Below are 22534 nucleotides of genomic sequence, written 5' to 3'. Positions count from 1 at the left end.
TATATATATATAATTTATGTATTGCCTTCCTTCTGGGGGCACCTGACATCTGGGGCAAGAAAGACTGAAGAATATGGCGTCGGCTGTGTCTTGTATACCCCTGTCACACTGACGTCAGGAAAGAAAGCGACGACAACCAACGCCGGACCTAGACTTTGGAATTCGGCCGACCGAGGACCCGCCTGATGGCAGAAAACCCATCTGTGATTACTGCAGCTGTATTAGTACTCGAACGTCTACATTTATGGTACGTACAAAACTGTACTTTTCGGCATTTTGGGGTCAATAAGAGTGTTCACACTTTTTAGCTTTCAGACATATGATATAGATCCCCCTCAGCAGTCCCAAAGCACATTCCTCTGAAGAAGACTTGCAAGCTGAAGCATATTGAGTCCTCTCCTGAAGCGGTCACTGAAGACACCGACTTAGAGGAGGGAGAAAACTCCCCAAAGTCCACCCAGGATGTCTCCTTTGGAGGCATCCTTGAATTAATGAAACAGCAGAGGGGATGATCTACTGAAATTCCTTCTTCTAAGTCTGTGTTTCTTGAAGCTTTTGGGTCTGGCCCTTCAACATCCTAGATGGTCCCCTCCTCCCAGTGCCTTAGTTGACCTCATCATCCAAAAAGCGTGGAAGGAACCTGATATGGCTGAGCCAATCCTGAAAAAAAAAAAAAAAAAACAGACAAAATTCTAGTTGTCTGCAAAGAAAGAAAACATTGGGCCAGTGGTCCCCCTGTAAATGTCATGGTGGTATTAGCAGCCACAAAAAAAGGAACTGTCCAAAGAAAGTTCCTCTTTTTATCCCCCAATAGGGATTCAAGGGCATTGAACAGACTGGGGAAATGGATTTGCACTTCAGCCATGTTTGTTCTCTGTGTGCTGAACTGTATGGCACACCTGACGCATTTCCAAAGGGATTTGATCAAAGAGCTTTCAAACTCCCTGGTGGGTAACTTACATTCAGATATCCAGGAATCTATGGATACCCAGTTGTCTAGACTAAAGTCCCCCTTGAAAGCTTTAAAATGTCCGTCATAAATGCCCCCTGTGAAGGTTTCACTTTTTTGGCCCAAAAGTAAAGTAAACACTTACAATGACTGAGCAGGATGGCAAGATGTGTGCCATTGGAGGCCATTTTTCAATTACTCAGTGAACCTTTTCCAGGAATCAGCGAGGAAGAGAAAATATGGTTCAAAAAATCACATTTGTTTCACAATGACATCCCTGGGGAGAGTCCGCCAAGAGGCAGATGCACTCAACGTGGGTCATCACCCTCTGGGCCGAGGCCTTCCACAGAACCAAGGTTTCCATGAACCTTTTACAGAGAAAACTTGTCAGTGTCCCTGAACATTTGCCCAACTGCTGCACTTTGGAGCCTGTCAGGAAACCCTTAGCCTGCAAAAGATCATTTCTGATTCTTGGGTGCTAAGGCTCATTACCGGAGGTTGTACAATACCCTTTTTAGAACCCTCAAAGATGAAAACAAAGAAAAAAGATTCCCAGTACTCAACCCAGCAGTTGTTTTTTTGCTGCAACAGATCTAAAGTTGCTGGGCAGGAGTCATCCAACCAGTCCTCCAAGATCAACAAGAATCTGGAGTCTATTCAAGGTTCTATTTAGTTCAAAAAAAGACAGTGACCTCAGACCGATATTGTATCTCAGCAATCTGAATCAATATGTAAAACAGGCAAAAGTCTATGGTTACAGTATAGTCCGTTCTACCTCTGCTGAGGAAGGACATTTGGATGTACTATCCTATCAAGATCCTGCAGCGGTCCAGGAGATTCCTTTTTTTCCAACTGGAAGCCAATCACTATCAGTTTAGGGCATCGCCATTCGGTCTCACCAGAGCCCCCCAGGTGTTCAACAGGATAATGGCAGCTATTCTCAGGCTATCATCCTAGCTCATCTCTTATATAGGCTCCCCAACATAGTAACCGTCTTTTAAAAAAAAAAAAAAAAAACTCTACAGTGCATTGAAAGCCAAACTTGCTGATGCATTTTCGAATTCCCCTTCAGGAACACCACTGCACCACCCTCTCCAAAGCTAGATGACTTCCAGTCACCTACAAAGTTCAGCTATTCCAAGGGTGTTTTCTTTTCAGAATACTTTATCCAGGTGCCTTCCTACCTCTTACTGATTTAACTTTTTTTTTAATGAAAACTACAATCTCTGCAACTTCTCCCAGTTGAGATCCTCATTCCAAACCCACCAAACCAAACTGCACTGTACCACTCATTCTCCGTTATTGCATGCAATGTGTAGCAATCCTTTCCAACTAAAAAAAAAAAACCTTTCAGTGCATAACTCAAAAGACACCTCTATCAAAAATCTGACCATAAGTGCTTTCCCACTGGACAAATCACCTAATTACTCCCTCAACTGCATCACTTCTTCCACCCTCCTTTCTTATTTGCTGCTTGCCTACCCTAATTTATACTAAAATTAATTTCGTTTTTCTCCTCTGTTAACATTCCTTCATTGTATAATTTGGCTGACAGACTTTGTGCCTTGTATAATTACTCCATGTATGTGAATTAGTTTTATTTTTCATGAATTTTTTCACCTAGGCCGTGACTGTAAATGGCCTGCTGTGAGCAGTGTACCACCACAATAACAGGCAGTTAATTGCTACTGTCTGACTTGTTTTCATTTAGTGTTTGGGGCAAGCTAGCAGGTGCACAGTATTAGCACACTTGTGTAGTTTTATGTAATCATCAGATTGTAGTACATATTGAGTCCAATTTCATCAGGATCAACTAATGTATGTCCAATCCAGTAAATGTGCTCAAAAGCACACAGGTAATAACATCTCCATGCACATAGCTTTATCCTTTGCATCCCCTTAGTTAATATAAAATCCAAGGCTGCACAGCTTCATTTTTGATTATAAACTCTGCATTTGAAACCAATTGACTGACCCCAAGTAGCTCCATTACTTGCACCCAGTTAACCCATTTCTTCATTCACCAAGGAATCGAAGCTTGGCCATGGGGAAGACTTTCCAGTTCCCTGGGACACACTGAGCTAAGATCCCTGCCAGGACAAGATGAGAACCCTGCTCCACAGTAATTTCTTGTACTGAGACATTCAACAGTGCTCTCAAACACATAGGTAAACCAGATCAACACGCTCCAAAAATGAGAGCCCGCTGGGCCCGTTCATTCCCTAGTACAGTTCATCTGTCCTAGCCTCCCATGAGAGATTAGAATTGGGTGGTAGCGAACAGGATGTTTTAGGTGGTTCCTCCCTCCCATCCCCTGAAACCCCTATCCCCTGCATCCACTCTCTAGAGCTCCACTATTGATGCCCCCAGTGGAGAAGCATGTGTTGACTTCCCAAGCATGACTTCTCCTGGATTGATGTATAACACTGTTTGGTGGTATGTGCATGCTGTGCAGTCTCTTTTTGCATGGGTGCAACACTAAGTGCTACTGCTAGGTGCCACCCAGGTGGTGATCCAGAGCCACTTCTCTCCACCAGGTATGGGTGAGATGGTAATGGCCACCAACTCCTATCCTTTTTGTTCCAGCCTCTCCAATGCCCATGATACTAATCAAGTATGAGTCACAGTTAGGATTTTCTCTCTCTGTAATACTATTAGAGCTGGTGCATTCTCTGTTCTTCACAAATTTGTATCACCAAGCATCACAGAAATACCAACTATTATTTTTGGTAAGTGTACTCTCTCAACTGTACTTTGATCTGTTTACACTCACAGTAAGAGATGCTATCTTATTTTAGAAGTATATTGCTGATGCTATAGATAGAATTAAAAAGTCTAGAAATATTACAGGGAAATGGTTCTTAAAGTAAAACTCCATTCTGTGGAGAAAACCATAATAAAATACACATCTGTTTGACAGTACAGCAGACAGCATGAGCACCCATTTTATAAATTCTGTCACTACCATTGCTGGTCAGTGCAACACCTCTCCCACACATAGCAACACCTTCAAATGAAATGCCATCTAAGAAATTAGAAAATTGCTGTAGAAATGTAAGCCTACAACTGTAGCACCAGATACTGAAGAATATCTTCACAAAGCCACTACATCTGTAATATATAATACCCCCTTACAGTCCTCATAAATATATCTATAACTGAACAATGCATACCTTAAAATCTAGAAACAAACTTGCTTTGTACCCATACATAAACCAAGAACTTCAGTAGAAGTTGAAAACTACAGGCCCATAGCTGCATTCTCACCAGTATCAGGGATATTAGAAAACATATTCACAAACAAATCCTTACTCGCCTAACAATCAAACAACTTCCTCCTGCTCTGCCTGGCTTTTGACCAGAGAGGGCGTTTTTAGCTTAGCCATGCTTCCCAAATGATCTGGACAGGTTTTGATATTATAGGATGTTCTTCATTCCACATTGCTGCAGTCCTAACTATTGGGTAGTCCGCTGTCCAGTCGGCCCGAATACCAAAGTATATGGCTGACGTCGGTCAGGGCGCATTAGACTGACGTCAGTACGTCAGGGTACTAATGCGCATGACCGACGTCATATCCTCAGTCTTTTTTGCCACATGGTCTGATGCAGAAGCAATTTTGCGAGTGCAGGTTGGCGTTCTGAAAGTTTCTGAAGTCAGAGTTTCAGACCGAATCAAAGTTGGCTAAGTACCCCGTTGGGAATATTTTGTTTTTTCTTGCCTCAGTATTTAACCGGATGTCAGAAAAAGTGAATAACTGTATTTCTTGTGGGAAACAGATACCTCATAGGGATTACCATACTTTGTGTATACCTTGTTTAGGGCCTGAGCACGACGTTGTTGGATGCCGCTCTTGTGCTAGATTTAACAAACGCACTATTAAGAGAAGGTTAGACTGTGCCAGGTTAGTTTTGGGAAGCGTTGTAATTATAAAATGCCGTCGGATGCTCCGGCCGCTTCGCCAAAAGCGCAAGGACAAAGCAGCAAAGCCTAGAGTGGAAGAACCGACAGTTCCAGACGTCGGTTCTTTAGAAGGCTCAGTGGAGCCGGAGGTTCTGCCAGGAGTTTCTTTGGAGTCTCAGGAGAGACTTTACTGTTACAGGATGTATCCTCTCAGGAAGTAGGCCAGGCTGAGGGGGCTTCTCAGGTGGCTGTTCTTCCCTCTCTTCCTAAGGTGGTTAGAGCCTCCCCTTCTGTTTCCAAGGCTTCTTTGAGAGGCAGGCCAAGTTTAGCTTCAGTGGGGTTTCTCCTAGTGCTTCAGGGTCTTTGCCTAAAAACATATGCTTAAAATGGCAGAGGATTTGATTACTATGATTAGAGGTTCTATGCCCCTCCTGATAAGAGGCCTAGGGTGGAACCTGAGTTTGAGAGTTTTGAGCAATGTTCGAGGCTTCTGAGTCTTCGGCTGAAGACTTGCAGGAGTATCCTCCTTATTCTGATTCTGATGTGGATGATTCTACTCCTTCAGCTTCTCCTCCTGAGGATTTTTCTTTTCAGAGACTCTGCATTCCATGAGGGAGCATTTTAAATGGGAAGGTCAAGATTTCTCTGATTCCAGGAAGAGGCTTAGGGAATTCTTGTTTTACCCCAGCATAGGCCTTTAGCTATACCTCCTGTTCTGAATGTGGTGGAAGATGTTTTTGCAGAGGCTTCCCTGAATCCTGATTCTTTGCCTCCTGCCCCAGTTAAACCGGATAGGTACTATAGGGTGCCTGAAGCTCATAAGTATCTTTTAAGAGTCCTAGGGCAGACCCGAAACTGTCTCTCAGGGGCCTAAAGGTGTGAAGGCCTCTGTTGTTAAAAATCCTGTTCCTCCTGATAAAGAGGCAAGGGCTTTGGATAGATGGGGAAAGAAAGTGTATACTTCTTCCACTTTAGCCATGAGGGCGTTGAATTGTCAGTTTCACATGTTAAAATATCAGAATTATCTCCTTTCACAATTGAAATCTAAGGTGGATGCTCTGGCAGAGGGTATTGAGTGTAAAGAGTTGCAGGATTTAGTTCATGTGTCTGAACAGGTGGGTAAACATTCCTTGCAGTGTGGTTTTGATGCTGTGCAGGCCTCCTCGAGGGTGGCTGCCACTGGTTCTGTTCTTCGAGGCACGCCTGGTTGAGAGATCAGAATTTAGCTGAGCATGTTAAAACAAGGATTTTGGATGCTCCTTTACAGTCTGATGTGTTGTTTGGTTCGCCTGTGGAAGCAGTTTTAAAGAAAATGGAGGACAAGGCTAAGTCTATGCAAACTGTTAAGGATTTTTGCAGGTGCAGCCTCCAAGTTTAGTAGAAATTGGCCTACTAAGGGATGGACTTATCCTGCTTATGATTCCCAGTCTAGGGGTAGGTCTAGACGTGGTAGGGGCAGAGCTCAAGGTTCTTTTAGGCCTAGGACAGGGAGTTCCCCTGCTCAGACTTCTGGTGAGGGCAGGGGTCAGTCCTTAAGCAGACACAATGACCTGCCTTTTCAGCTGCCAGTACATTCTCGCCTGGCAGCACCTTTGGGAGGAAGGCTGTCTCTTTTCAAAGAAAATTGGGATTTAATTACCCAAGACAGATGGGTTCTGGATATCATTCACCACGGTTACAGGTTTTATTTCCATACCTTGCCTCCTTTCAAAGGCATGCCAGACATTCCTCTTCTACAAAGAACAGAGGCTCACAAGCAAATTTCTCTGTTGCTCCAAATAGGGGCCATTCAGCCAGTTCCTGTGCCAGAAAGGGGCCTAGGATTTTATTCTCGCCTGTTCCTAGTACCAAGAAGGGGAACACGTGGAGACCAATTTTGGATTTATCTATCCTCAACACTTATCTGGACATTCCCAAGTTCAAAATGTTGACGTTACAACAGCTTTTACCTCTGCTGGGCAAAGATCACTGGATGGTAACTTTAGATCTCAAGGAAGCTTACCTTCATGTGCCTATAAGACTAAGTTGCAGGAAGTATCTGCGTTTTCGAGCTGGAAATTCTCATTATCAGTTCTCTGCATTGCCCTTTGGCTTATCTACTGCCCAGAGTATTCACAAAGGTTCTGGCTCCAGTGATAGCTTACTTCAGGCTAAAAGGAATTCAAATCTTTCCTTACTTGAACGACTGCCTGATTCTGGCTCAAGAAAAGGAAGACCTTCTACAGCATTTGGAATATGTCATAGCAGTGCTAAGATGCCTAGGGTATTCTGTGAACGAAATAAAGTCCAGTCTAGTACCCTCTCAAGACATGTGCTTTCTGGGTGTGAGACTGAATACAGCAGCCCAGATGGCCTTTTTAACCCCGGACAAACAAAAGAATCTTTCCAGTTACTTCCATCAACTATCTCTTCAGTCCGGGCTGACTGCAAGGACAGTCCTTCAAGCCTTAGGGTTCATGGCATCTTGTATTCTGGTGCTTCCCAATGCCAAACTGCATATGAGGAAGCTGCAATGGTATCTCAAAAATGTATGGACACAGCACTGCCAGGATTTGGACACTGTCATTCAAATAATACCTTGCATTCAAAAGGAATTGTTATGGTGGGCTCAGGAATGTCACCTAAACAAGGGACTCTCTGTGACCCGGCCAGAGGCGAGTCAGATTCTAACGACAGATGCCTCAGACATTGCTTGGGGAGCTCATCTAAATGGAAAGTGGATGCAAGACAAGTGGCCTGCCAGACTACAGCATCTACATATCAACATGAAAGAGATGTTAGCAGTCCAGTTTGCATTAATGGCTTTCAAGGAGTTACTTCTTCCAGGGCAGGTGTTGATTCTAACAGACAACACAACTGTCATGTGGTACATCAACAAACAGGGGGAACACATTCTTACCCATTGTGCAGGCAAGCAATGATTTTATGGGAGACTGCGCTCAGCTTGCAACTAACTCTTCAGGCAAGGTTTCTGCCGGGAGCACAGAACTCCTTAGCCGATGTGTTAAGCAGACAAATCATGGATCCCCACGAGTGGAAACTGGATCTTCATGTATTTCAAAAATTGACAGTGTCATGGGGAACTCCAGACATAGATCTGTTCGCTTCTCCACTAAACCACCAGCTGCCAAAGTTTTGCACAAAGAGGTTTCATCACACAGCTTGGAAAGTGGATGCTCTTTCTTTCAGTTGGAAAAATCTTCATGTGTATGCTTTTCCACCTCTGCCTCTTCTCCCAAAGGTGCTTCTAAAGGTCAGACAAGACAAGCCAAGGATGATTTTAATAGCTCCAGATTGGCCTCGGCAGCACTGGTACCCATTACTGAGGAGTCTGGTAAGGAAGCCTCCATGGCCTTTACCCTTGATTCCACACCTGTTGTCTTAGAGGGACGGTCACCTGCTCAATGTCAAGCTTCACTCTCTTCATCTAACAGCCTGGCATATTCTGTTTTGAAAGACAGCAGGTCTCAACTTCCTCAACAAGTTTTAAATGTGATTATGGAAGCCAGAAGACCTAGTACAAGAAAAGTGTACGCAGAAAAATGGAAGAGATTTTTATTTTGGAGTGCAGCAAATAATTTGGAGATTTCTGAGCCTAATTTGAGTGTGGCTCTTCAATATCTTACTCAGTTATTGGACAAAGGTTTGTCTTTCTCTTCCATTAAGATTCATGCTGCAGCAATTTCAGCTCACTATGATTGTGACCCACCATTGTTTTCGCATCCTTTGTTCAAGCAATTTCTTAGAGGGGCAAAGAATATAAGACCCCCAATGAGAGCTCCTACTCCTGCTTGGGATCTCAATTTTGTGTTGGAGAAACTTACTCTACAACCTTTTGAGCCTGCGGCTACTGCTGAATTGAAATACTTGTCATGGAAGACTGCTTTTTTGTTGGCCATTACTTCTGCAAGAAGGGTTTCTGAGTTGCAGGCCCTTATGGCGGTAGAGCCTTTTTGATTTTTCATAAGGATAGGGTATCTTTACGTACTAATCCTTCCTTTATGCCTAAGGTGGTTTCTAGTGTGGCTTTAAACCAAACTATTCATTTGCCTACTTTTATGCAGATCCCCAAAATAAAGGGGAAAAGATTTTGCACACTTTAGATGTACACAGGCAATTGCGTTATTATTTGAGCAGGACTAAGGATTTTAGGCAGTCTCAGCAGTTGTTTGTTTCTTTTGCTTTGAGTTCAGGGCAAGCCTGTGTCAAAACAAACTATTTCTAGGTGGATTGGGTTTTGCATTGCATTTTGTTATTCCCATCATGGCAAAGAGATTCCAGCTGGGATTAGGCCTCATTCCACTAGGGCTACTGCCACTTCAACATCATTTCTAAGGGGGGTGGCAACTAAGGATATTTTGGAGGCAGCTACTTGGAGTTCAGTGCATACGTTCTCTAAGCATTATCACCTTCCTCTCTACTCTAAGTCTAGGGCTGGTTTTGCCACAGCTATTTTGCAAGGCATGTTGTCAGTTCCTGCTTCCTTATGATTTGCCAGCCTCCCTTACCTCTGCTTTGGGATTCTACCCAATAGTTAGGACTGCAGCAATGTGGAATGAAGAACATAGTACAGTTTTGTACCTACCATAAATGTAGATGTTCGAGGATCCACATTGCTGCAGTCCAATCCCTCCCTCCTTCCCCTCTGTGTTTAGGGGTGGTTGTGTAGGTGAGGTTATATTCTGGTAATTTTGTATATATTGTACATATTTTGTGCAGGTATGTTTGGAGTTTTGGTTCTTGGCCTTTTCTTTTCAGGGTCTTCTGACATCTGGGGCAAGAAAAGACTGAGGATATGACGTCGGTCATGCGCATTAGTACCCTGACGTACTGACGTCAGTCTAATGCGCCCTGACCGACGTCAGCCATATACTTTGGTATTCGGGCCGACTGGACAGCGGACTACCCAATAGTTAGGACTGCAGCAATGTGGATCCTCGAACATCTACATTTATGGTAGGTACAAAACTGTACTTTTTTATAGGATGGTATATATAACTTTGACATGAGTGGTCGAGCATTTATCAAATTTATCTTCTTAATAGAAACATAGGTGCTAAACCAAGGGTAAATTATGGATTCTTCATTCACTGGTCCAAATTACAGTTGAGTGTAGGAGTGGAACACACTGCTTCATACAGATGAGAATCCTGTTCCAGAGAAGGGGTAATCTCAGACTTAATTGTTCCTCCGTCATGTCTGCTGCAGATGAGGTTTATGTCCATAATTTGGGTATTACTGTTGAAATTTGTTTTGTGGATGTGCAACAGGTCCATCAGGGCTATATCAGAGGATGCTTTGTAGACCATGTATTGATCAACTCTCAGTAGTCTGTAGGAAACCAGGTGTAAGGGTAGGGCTTTGAGGCAGTCCATGTAGAACATATTGTCTATATTATGTATTCCTTTTGTGAGGAACCTCTGTGGATGCTCCAGTTGTTTATGCCTTATCAGGTACTTACCAAAGAGGGCATTTTATTCAGTGATTGATCTAATGAGGGTCCTGCCCTTGATGAAACCAAACTGGGCTGGATCCAGTTCTGAAGGTTTCCTGTGTTTATCATATCCATGATGATTATTTCCATGGCTTTACATATGAGACTAGTCAGGCTTGTAGTTTGGTAACTTTCTGGGTCCATGGGTGGCCCACCTTTGTGCAGAGGGATAGCAGTTGCAGTCCTCCATGCATTAGGTATGAAGCCTGTTTTGGAGGCTACTGTTAAAAAGTGATTGTAGTGGGCCTGAGAGGTCATTTTTCATGCCATTAAGGAGGCATCCTGGGATATTATTGGGGCACTTCAGTGCAGTGTTTTGGCCTTGGGGAGTGACGACATGTTCCTTTGTGGTAGTTGAAGGAGTTATGGATGGAGGTGTTGGGTGGAGAAAGCAGGGTAGAATTGGAGCTGAATTTACCAATCAGTAGATTTGCTGTATCTTCCAGCTCAGTATAGGTGGTTTCATTTGCAATTTAGCACATGTAGTCAAGGATGTTGGCATCCCTAATGAGAGTACAGATTAGCTGGTACAGACATTTGTGTTGACAAAGTCCAGGAATCTTTTGGCCTGCAGATCTGGGGTCATGTACGACTCCCAGCTTATAGTGAGGTAGTTGAAGTCACCCATTTGTATGATGTTGAGTTGAATGGAGTGTGACTTCAGTTTAAGTGGTATCAGTTTCCTGGGTCATAGAGCGTGACGTGTAGCTCACAAGGCTATGGTATGGAACGTTGCTTGTGGCGAGTTGTACATGGAGAAGGTGAAGTGTACTATACTACTTTACCAATTATGAGGTGTTTGTTTTTGGTGTAAATTGAGGCACTTCCACCTTATGTCCCTACAGATGCAGCAATTTGTCTAAATGTGTGGAAGGCATTATAGCCTTGTACTGCTGGGTGCTCTCCATGGCTTTAAACCATGTCTCAGTAACTACACAGATGTCTACATTCTACTGGGTGAGGGGAGCTTGCAGGGATTGGAGTTTTTTGTTTAGACACCTGGCATTGAGAGGTAACCTATTTAGATTTTCCTGGGTTTGGTTTGCCAAGTTGGCAATACCTAAAAGAAAGCATTATGAGAGGGGATAAAGTTTTATCCAATATACAAAAGCCTACAGGAGACAGGTGCAGGCCATCCCTGGTGAAGCAATGTGGTCTGTCAACCATATCCTCCCAGGATGACAAATACTGTACCCACTTTGAGTGATAAACATTAAGCCAGTTGTTTTCTGTTTGTATTGTGACATAATTCTTGCAGATGGTAGAATGCTGCTCAATGCTAGGCTCGCACAAGCATGGGACACATTGTCTGAGAGTTCTATCATGTGCCACTTCATGTAGTCCAGGGAGGTACATTTCATGTCATTTATACCCACATGGACTATTGACATACACCAGTATTTGTGGTTGAACGACCTGAGTGCATGCATAATCTGCCAGATCCTGGCCCAGACAACTAATTGTGGCTAAATTGTGTGTGCACTTAAATAAATAATTAAAACACACAAAATAAATATAAAACAGTAAACACTTTCACTGATACTGAAGAAATCTGTTCCCTAAGTGACATTTAGTGAGACTCAAGCCCCTCCTCTCTCATATTTGTTGTGGTTTAACTATAAAAGTGTACAGAAGGCAAGTTTTTTTCTGGTGGAATTTCCTTTGTCCCTTTGTTTTTGAATGGTATGGTTTATTTTTCTGGCAAATGACTACAACAGCTCCATTTTGGTTCACATATGCATGTAGTGTAACTAGTTTATCTGCATTAAGTACTGTTAGTGTAGCCATTGTTTTCACTAACGCTAAGTATGACTGGTCGAATGGCGGAATCTACCTGAAAATGATGAACTAGGAAACACCTAAGAGGAATAAACAATTCATAGTTACAAAACAAATCAACATTCTTTACGTGAACGTCATTGGTTTGTCTCACCACTCAAACTTCTACCATGTCAAACATCCAAACATAGGTTGAGTTTCTATTCTGCTGCAGGACACTGAAACTAAACCTTTCTTTTCATATTTTTGTATTCACCAGTAAATAATTCCAGATCTTTTGACAATACCTGATCACCTGACTAAGCTTACACATGGAAGACTTCAATTAACTCTCTCTTAGTCTCAGCATATTGAAAGTATGAGTAGTACTGCATTGCACTTTGCATGTGTATCTACTTTAATCACTTGGCTTTTTTTCAGCTGTGCCCAGATGTCTTACTGATCCTGTTGTTTCATATTTCCTCTGTCACATTCATAATATTTACTCTTTTAATACTTAATGTGCTCACATGTAAAGTCATGTTCATGTTTTTTTTTCTACCAGATGCATTCTCTTGCTTGCAAATTAATTTATTGTATTATGTATACTTTAGCAAACTTGTTTCTCTTGCCACAATGTCTACACAACTGATGTAACATAAGGCATGCTTTTTTCTCATGCTTACAACCACTATTTGTGCAGAAAATATTGCACATTTCTCAACCTTTATGTGTCTGTCATCATTTTCACTGCCCTTTTACTTTTTGCTCCTTTCTTGTTGCCATTGTCTAATGCAACTTTATACACTGATTAGTCAAACTCTCTTAACTGAGACGGAATAATTTCATTCACTCTACATAGACTGCTGGGAAAAATAGAAACATATATTCTCTCTCTCTGTCTCTGTTTTGAACACCACAATGACTATCATGCTAAGAAATAATATAACTCACTAAACTTAGTCTTTGACTTGATTGTTTACTGTCCTTGAAAACTTGTGTACCCTTATAAAGAAGAACTGATATATATATATATATATATATATATATATATATATATATGTGTGTGTGTGTGTGTGTGTGTGTATATATATATATATATATATATATATATATATATATATATATATATATATGATTTTGCTCTGTGCCTAGTAATTCTCAAACGTCTCCTTTATCACTGCAATGCTTTTCCCTTCTTTAAAACTAAATGCTTTGTACACTTATTCTGCAGTGTTCAGAAATGTGACACTACATTCTCAGGCTTTTTATATATTCCTTGCATTCTGGGATACATTTAAATTTTACGTCCACAATGGAAATTGTCTTCATCCTATGGCTTCAGTTTAGACTTTAATCATAATACCATATAACATGTGAATGAGAAATATGGAATAAATGAGCTAGACATGTGGTACATTTCTAATTTAATTAGAAGCTTGTTTAATAATGTACAGGAAACCGGACCACGTGAATGCTGTTACTCTGAACAGTGATAATAGTTATTTTTTAAAGATGAAGTAGTACCTTATGTTGCAAAAGTGATGTGAATTTTACCATTTTATCAGCAGATAAGACTGCGAAGGAATCATACCTCTTAACTGCCCAGATTTTCACCGAATGTCCAGATTTTTGTCATATTTTTAGTCTGTTTCTCATAAGTCTTTTTTTTTTTTTTTTTTAGCAAATCACTGGGATGATCTGAGATCTGAAGTCACTAAAATAATGAAATAGACTTGAGTTTAAGACTTCATATTCTTCAGAAAATGCATGCTAAGACAAATCCTATTATTTTATTAACCTTCTAAGTTTATAACAGCAATATTTAAAATCTGTCCCTATTTTGGGGCCTCCCCTCATTATGTCAGGTGTTTAGATTTCTTGTAGTAAGAGGTTGATAGGTATGGAAGGGATACAAACAGAACATGGGTAGGTCTGCATTTTCTTGGATAGTGAACAGATGGAATTATGGAAGACTAGCTAAACACTTTTAATGGAGCTGAAGCTCTAGGAAGTGAGATCAAGTTATGACTTGTGTCTGTTAGTACGTCAGGTTTCTCAAGTATAAGGGTCCCCACTATACGTATATGCTCTGACTGGAGACTTATCTCCAGTTGTGTTCTTCTCTTTGTATGATGACTAAGCATGTTCATCCACATTGCTTCAGGTATGATAGTGCTGCCTGATTATCTGTTACCAAAAGCAGATGCTTGGGCTTCAAGAATGCACCTAGGGCATAAGTGTAAAGAATGACATGAAGACTTCTCTAGAGATCTCTATTGGCTCTGGACTATGACAGAGACTATGTGAATTAATAATCCCAATCAAAGACATGTCTGATATGAGAAACTGCTAGAAAATGGGGGGTGTAGAATATGAAATCCTGTCCTATGTTCTGAGCTGTGGCCCACCATGCTAAAGATAGGAAGTAGGGATATGGTGATGAGAAGCTCTGAGAGGAAATGATGATAGTCATTGGATGCAAACTTTCCCCTTTAAGGTATGCATATGAATGTGGACTGGCAGGGGTGTGAAAACTGTCTATGCTAGTACAATGGAATGTGGAAATCAGCATATTATTGCAACCTGATGCCAAGGGTTACTTTGAAGGAAGAAAGGTGTAGCTCCAGACTTTGCTCAGAAATTGCTGCTATAGGGAGTATGAGCTTCATCAGAAGCGGAGGAAACATTACAGCCTAGTGAGCCCTAGGTTAGTTCCACCAGCAAACGCCTGGGTGAAAGCTATCATAACCTACCATCCAGCCATGAAAATACATTGGTATTCTACTAAAGTATCTTTAATACTGTGAGCAATATCTTGGTCAATGGATAATGCTGAACAAAACCGCTGACTCTCTAAAAAAGTGATGGGCCACCAAGAGTTGTTGATGATTGACAGCTCTGAGAGGACATGCACAGATAACTGCAAGGATAATCATCATCATAGAAACTAAATATGTTGCCTGTTAAGTGACCAAGGTCAAGTAACTATGGTCCTTTGAAATGACAAAAAACTGCTACAGGGAGATATGCATTAGCTGCAAGACTGAAGTATTCTAGCTACTCTACTTATAAGTAACAGGGGTACAGGAGCACAGACTTCCATGTTGGGAGACAGGGTGTGAAACTACCTGCAAAAACACTTGAAAAGTATAGCGTCCGTTTACAAAATTTATTTTCTGTCTTTTGCACTTTATTTTCTGAAGTGCCAGGATTCACATTATTGCATCTCTCAGTTCTGGCAGGGAACCTTTAAACAGCTGTTTCCTGATGACATAATATATGTATCTGCTTATGTAAAAAGACTAGAAGCCCAACCAAGTCAAAATGACTATATATTGTATCAAAAGTGCTGGTAAAAATTACTCTGCGACACCCAGATGTTTATGCTCCAATAACTTTATCATGTGTGTCAGTGCCATCTAAAAACATTCTAACACCAGTGGAATTAAGGCTTCATGTTACTTAAACCTATGTGAAGGCTGAAAACTCTGTTATGCAGACTCAGATAAGATCTCTTCTACCCGATTTGTTTTAACCAGGAAGATGTAGGAGTGCATTCTGACTCCTAGTAGAACAATAGCTAGTGCAGCTTAGTTAGACATGACCAAGACAGATTCAGCAGTACATCAGATTCCAATTGGTCATTTACAAGTGGGTGAGTCAGAAGAAGCTAGAGCATCTCCAGAAAAGTTCTGTCCAATTTCTAAACCAGTAGTCCCAACTGATGGCTGCTTTGATTGCAGTGAGATGAAAAAGTACCTTCTTAAAAGTGCATCCTGAGGGGCCAGTTGAGAACATGTCCCATCTAAATGTAATGCATTTCCACTTATAGGCTGGAAGCTCTGTGGGCAGGCTTGCTGGCAGGCCAGAACCAGAGCTATGCATCAGCCATACTACACTATACAGTTCATGCAGACAGTTAACAGTCTTGTCCAATGAATAAATACTTTGAATATATTTTTGAAATTAGGACAGTGAATAAACAGTTCTTCAAAACTCCCAATGAAAGAAATATCTCTGTATGAATGAGGTGTTGTGCCCCCCTCTTTCCTTAACTATGTATCACAACTAACATGTCAGGGTTTCTTAGGGATAAGTTACATATAGATTTAGGGGACACATTTGGGGAACTGTATTCAGCAGCCACACTCATTATTTAAAAAAAATGTGTGTATATATATATATATATATATATATATATATATATATATATAAAGAGAGAGATTTCAAAATGGAATTTCCAAATGTTTATTTTGTCTGTCATTTTCTTTCCAATTTTTTTTTGTTTGATACCACTTTGACAGCAGATTTGACAGATGATTTTTATTTCAAACATGCAATAATGTGGAGTCAATATCTAATATGAGTGATATGCAGTGAAGTCCCCACAGTATCTTGTTTTTTTTATTTATTTTATCCTGTTTTAAGATATGTAGTTGTCATTAAAGTGTGGTGAAACAGTTCAGTTTTGATGAATGTATTGTCAACTCACTGACGTATTCCTGCCAAAGTATTTTAGCAATAACCCAAGACTGGTGGTATCGCAGGATTTACCCATGGTTGATGTGGTTTAATCAGAGGGTGAAGCTGAAAAAACAGAGATGCAGACTGTCCATTCTCCTTGGTAAAGGACATTCCTAATTGGCAGTAGGATATCTAGAGCTCCAGAGCTGAGAATGATAGTGAAAGCTTATGCTCATCAGAGGTAATGTATAGAAATTGCATTGTAGTTGGAGATTTTTAGAGACCGATTTAAAGGAATCCCATGCTCTGATGCTGAACAGGATCCGTGGGAATATAGAAGCCTTCAGGCTGTACTATAGTGAAAGCTGAAAACCGACTAAAGATACTGACTGCAGTGCAGCTATAAGTGAACATCTAACTGATGTACCTCTAGACTATAGGTGACCTGCAGCTTTAAACTCACAGGAACAGTTGTAACAGGCAGTTTGAGTGAGTCCATCCACTTGTACGTGTTACCAAAATATCAAGTATGCACCACAAAAAGACAAGTTCCTGTCTAACCATGGCACCTTGAACAAATTTATTGAAAGCTGATATGACAGAGTTACAAGGCAATGAAAATGCTAATATTTCCATACCCTGATAAAGGTTGGTTTGAATGAAACACGTTATACAAATCTGTTACTCATACATTAAAATAGATACCACAAAAAGAGAAGCTCCTGTCTCCATGAACACATTTATTAGAAGGTGATATGACAGAGACATGCAAGACAGTAATATTATCCCCTTCCTCAACACATTGTTAATCTCCTTTCCCCAACAGATGTTAATATGAGTCTCAAATCCAGCAGTATTACCCCCTTTGCCCAGCAGAGTGTTAACATGGGTCACAAGCCCAGTAGTATTATCCCTTCCCCAGCAGAGTGTTAACGTGGGTCTCTTGATTCTCTGATGCATGATCTTTCAGAATAGTTTAACTATATGTATTTTGTTGATTTATCTGTGTCTGGAGTTTTTCTCTCTGGGCCTCCACTGAAAAAGGACATGTGTCCAGTCGGACTTTGATGGGTACCGAATGTAAAATAAAACAACTAAATAAGTTTCCCAATCCCTTGGCTAATGTGTGCCACCCTTTGTAAGAACAATGTCTCTGTTTGTCTTTTTTTTTTTTTTGCGCTGCACAATGAACATTTTTCTTTTGTAATTCTGTAATTGTTGTGCTATAAATCTAATGTTTTGTTGCTTCATTTGTATGCATGGAATCCTAAAGCACGGAAAACTGAATTGTAAATTGTACTGACCACACCCAATAAGCTTACACATTTTTTTAATAAAATAAATGTATATTGGTAAACTGTGATGTACACACCCATGCACATAAATGTCCTTGAGATGATACTCATTTGGCAGCACTGTGACCAAAGTTTACTCCCCTGCAGAGATCTCCAAGTCAAAAACTGAGTAGTATTACCCTTTGCATACTTTAACTGGATGGACAGTTATGTAACATTACCGGGTCAGCAGATTCTTGTAGTGTTTTGTTATATTTCTGGCTGCTTAGTTATTAGCAAAACCCTGTTTCAAAACTAAATTATGCTTATTTTTGTTGTTGAGATAGTTGGGGTACAGTTATTTTATTTAGGGAGACCAGAATGAATGAGTCTCATTTGTATTGTCAGGAAAAAAATGTTTGCAGCAAGCCTTTTAAAGTAGAATATAGTGCTACTTTTTTAAAAGATTACTTTCTCAGAAATGGCAAATACCCATAATTGCAACAAGTAAGACAAAGGAACAGATGAGTACTAGACATCTCTAAAATTCCTGGTTACAAACATGCTTACATGGTATGAAAAAACAAACAAACCGAACCATATGAGATGGCATCGGAGAGGCATACCTCCTGAAAGAACTTAATCTTATGGTCAAGCTTGGTTCTGTCTTCTGATTTGTTTTGTGGAGGCTCCTCTGCTGACTTTGAAAATTCATATAGAAAATGGCCAATGGAAAATAAATTTGCTATAGTAAAAACATTTATACCCGATTAAAAAAAAAGTGCTGGTCAGATTTTGGGGGTGAAAACGTTTAAGCCCACTGCAACCTGAATCCAGTCCTAAAGAATATTATCCCTCAAATGCAGACATTTTTTTAAGTAGTACTTCTAAAATAAAATAATAATGGTCAAGTTTTCATGTGGAAGAACTACAAGCTACATGGTCTTCTTAAAAATTAAATGAATTGACAGTAATCCATTAACAGCGTCATAGCTTTTCAAAAACATTAGTTCCTTTTTGAAAATTTGGGATGACCAGCAAGTAAGTGAAGCTAAGAGCTAAAGAACAGTAAACTAAAAGCACATTAATATGCAGGAAAGTAAATAATGTGGGAAGAAATAGCCAGGGAATTGTTATGGCTAGGCTTGTATAGGCCCTAGGGCTGATAGCCTAGTACCAACCTATGAACCTAAGTAATTGCCAGTCTCCAAAACCAACATGTAAATTATGCCACTACAAGTTATCACTATCCTACAAGACCAATAAACTGAATAGTAATACTACAGGGCATCGCTGTCAAAGTTTACATACTGAGTAATACTATCACAAGGTTCCCTCACCACAAAGACTGACATACTGAGTAACATAGGCATCAGCATTCCCTAGGGACTGACATGCTAAGTAATACTACAAAACATAACTGTCTGCCAGGCCTAGCGTAATGAAAAGTAATGCTTCAAGGTATCGTACTGAATAATACTACTGAGTGTTGCTGTCTGCCAAGAAAGACATTATTATTAATGCTACAAAGGATCACTGTCTACTAACATTGACATCCTGAACAATAATACTTCAAGGCATCAATATATGCAACAGTAACACTGTATAATATTATAAGGCTGCACTGTCTGCTATGACTGACACATTAAATAGTAATGCTACAAGGTCTCACTGCCTGGCCGTGCTGACATACCGAATAATTATAGTACAAGGCATCACCATACTCCAAGACTTAGAAAGAGAGCACGCATTTAAGGCAGCTGTACCCCAACATGAGTTTTCATAGCCGAGGTGTTTCAGTTGTCAAAATGTGTGCATCTATATGTATATTGCCCTTTTCTAAAATATGCAGCTTGCTTACAATGCAGAAGTGTATGCCTAATTCACATTATAAAAGTGTGATGATTACTGCCCTACAAGTGCTTTGTATATATGCACTGTACAGTTCAGTATAACTGGTTATTGTAATATATGCAAATATTCTACACTGATTAAGCACCAAACTTGATAAATCATGCAACATAAATGCTTCACTTCCTGTAGCATTTAGCACACCAACAATAAGCAGCAAATAAGAAAATCATGACAAAAGTCGAATAAAATTGTAAACCTCTTACAGAACACACAGCCAGGTTATTGTATGTCATCAGCTATGAATTAGGTACATATTCCATATTTTTATGGATTAATTACAGATTATGTTAACTCTTTGACATCTTTAGAAGTTGCTGCTTGTGCTTACATTTTTTCATTATGTTTCAGAGTCCAGGAGTAATGTGTTGCTGTTTCCACTTACATCTCCTTCCTCTTTAACAAGTGTGTCTCATGAGTGCAAAATGTTTCCCTGATTTGGTTTTCAACTGGTGTACTTTCTGTGCAAAGTATATATGTGTCATCCATGTGTCAATTTTTTTTTCACATGTCAAAAAAATACCAAGTGGTGAATTTGTAAACTTCTGAATTGTCTGTTGAAGTGCATTGAATTTGTAGTTGTACATCCTGTGATGCACTACAAATCCATCCAGGATTATTAAGTCCCTAAGATAAGCTTTGCCCTCCATCCCATGACCCTGAAAAGGATAAAGTATCAGCAAGTGAAACAATGGCAGGACTTGCTTTTTTGTTGTTGGGATGTAACAAATGTATTATTTTGGAACATTTCTTAAGGAAAGCTCCGAAAACACAAGCAAGCCTAAGGCTACACAGTTCAGTACAAACTTAGAAGTGAACAGTGATCAAAAGACATTAAACATTTGTCTAGTTTGCTTCAGGCTTTCTAAGCTTCTCATCTGTACTCAGTTTGTTAATTACTAGTCCACCTGTTTGACCTCTGGTAGAGAAATTAAACAAAACACCACTATACTTCAAACTAACATAAGCTCCAGTATCCACGCTGTATGCTACTAGATGTGTTAAGTCATTGGTAGTTATTAGCCATGCAGTCCAGGAGACCACTGAGAAGCCTAGTCCATCTCCCAAATTTGCCTGAGCACTGTGTCTGTTTAAGTGACTTAACCATGGTCACACAGTGGAGGCTAAAGGAATTAAACCCTGAACTACAGGATCCAGTTCATTAAAAGCTTATAGCCTTAATCTTCTGCATTGTTTCTCACTGCTTATAACCTGCATACTACTGATATATATTGCAGTAACCCTTTTCTCATTCATGACATACAGCTGTGTGAGATACTGATGGTAGTAGTCATAGTAGCTTCTCCAGACTTCAATTCCTTTTTCAGATCTCTGATGCATTTATGGTGTATACTGGCAGAACTGCCAGCTCCACTAGTATAGATGGATAAAATCCCGTCTACAGCTTAGGTGACTGAAATTCAGTTAGCAGCTTAGGTATCTGGTGGAGTTGGTGTGTGGAGGATGGGAGGAATGGGGACAGACTGGGATTGTCCAGTGTCACAATCTCTAGACGGAATGGACAACACAGCAATGACCCAGGGGCGAGCATTCAGCCACCAGCTGCAGTTAAATGGGAAATAACATAGTAGCTCCTTTGGTGATGTGTATCATTCCTTGTCCATTCAGTGCAGGGGTTATGGCCTGTATTATGTACCTCCTTTTCTGGGATTCCAGTGAGGGCATAAAGTTCCGCCATAGTAATCTGAATGATGTCCTCCTCCAGACAGTTCTTTCCAAATGCTGAATGGGATCAAGCCAAATTACAGGAGGCATAATGGCTGACAGACATGGAGACAAACTACACCTAAGGGAAAAATACACTGATGGAACCATGTTTCCAGGGAGGAGCAAGGGAATTTGGTGTCCCAAGCAGCACACATCTATAAGTGATTGCAGTGTTGACTGCCTAATGCGTGCTTCCTGCTGTCTAACTCGCTTTCTGTTTTTAAATAGTTTATCAACCTGTTACAGGGAGTTTTAGTGTTAAATATCAAGAGAGGAAATAGATTTCCTTTACTGATATTATTTCATTTGATTTTCTTTATTTTCAGTATTGTGTATGTTTGAACTTTTTTGTCTGTGTTTTTAATTTGACATTAAATTAGTTTGACCATTCACAATAAAACCATTCAGTGATTAGTGTCATGATTGATTAATTGACAGCTTGTAAGCTTCAACCCTACCTGTAGGGCATAAAGTTCACCGTGTTCACAAACCATGACCCTTTAAAGTGTTATATAAGGTGAGTGGGCAAAATGAAAAGCTTAAGGAGCTTAGCACTGCAGTCCTATACATGACTATCCAGTAAAGGTGTAGTACTGCTAATGTTAATGCAGATGGTCTGTCAAGAAGAGACAGGGAAGTGCACCAAATGAGCATACACTCATCTCAGGCATCGCTTTTGAGGATGTCTCAAGAAAACTTGATCTCTATATGGGAAAAATGATGTGATGTTTAAGGACACATCTGCCACTGTTTTCTGAATCAAACAGCAACAAATCTGCCAGATGTACATAAGCCTTATAAAAACCTGTAACAAGTAAACTAAATATGTATGATTAAATCTCCAATGTGCATTTTCAGTGACTTGATAAGATGTGAGAACCTGTGACCATTACTTTGTGATGTGTAAAAAGTGTATGAATTTTATAACCAAAGGTAGTAACTGTACTCCTGAGAAATATAGCAATTATACATAAGATGTGAAGTGTATAGCAGACATGTGAAACAGAATCTGGAATTATTCAGCCCTGTGATTAAAAGATCTGTGACTATTC

The sequence above is a fragment of the Protopterus annectens genome, chromosome 12.part0 (genome assembly GCF_019279795.1).
Source record: "Protopterus annectens isolate FY-2018-M chromosome 12.part0, PAN1.0, whole genome shotgun sequence".
In the NCBI taxonomy this organism is placed as follows: Eukaryota; Metazoa; Chordata; order Ceratodontiformes; family Protopteridae; genus Protopterus; species Protopterus annectens.
This window is presented reverse-complemented; position numbering follows the sequence as displayed.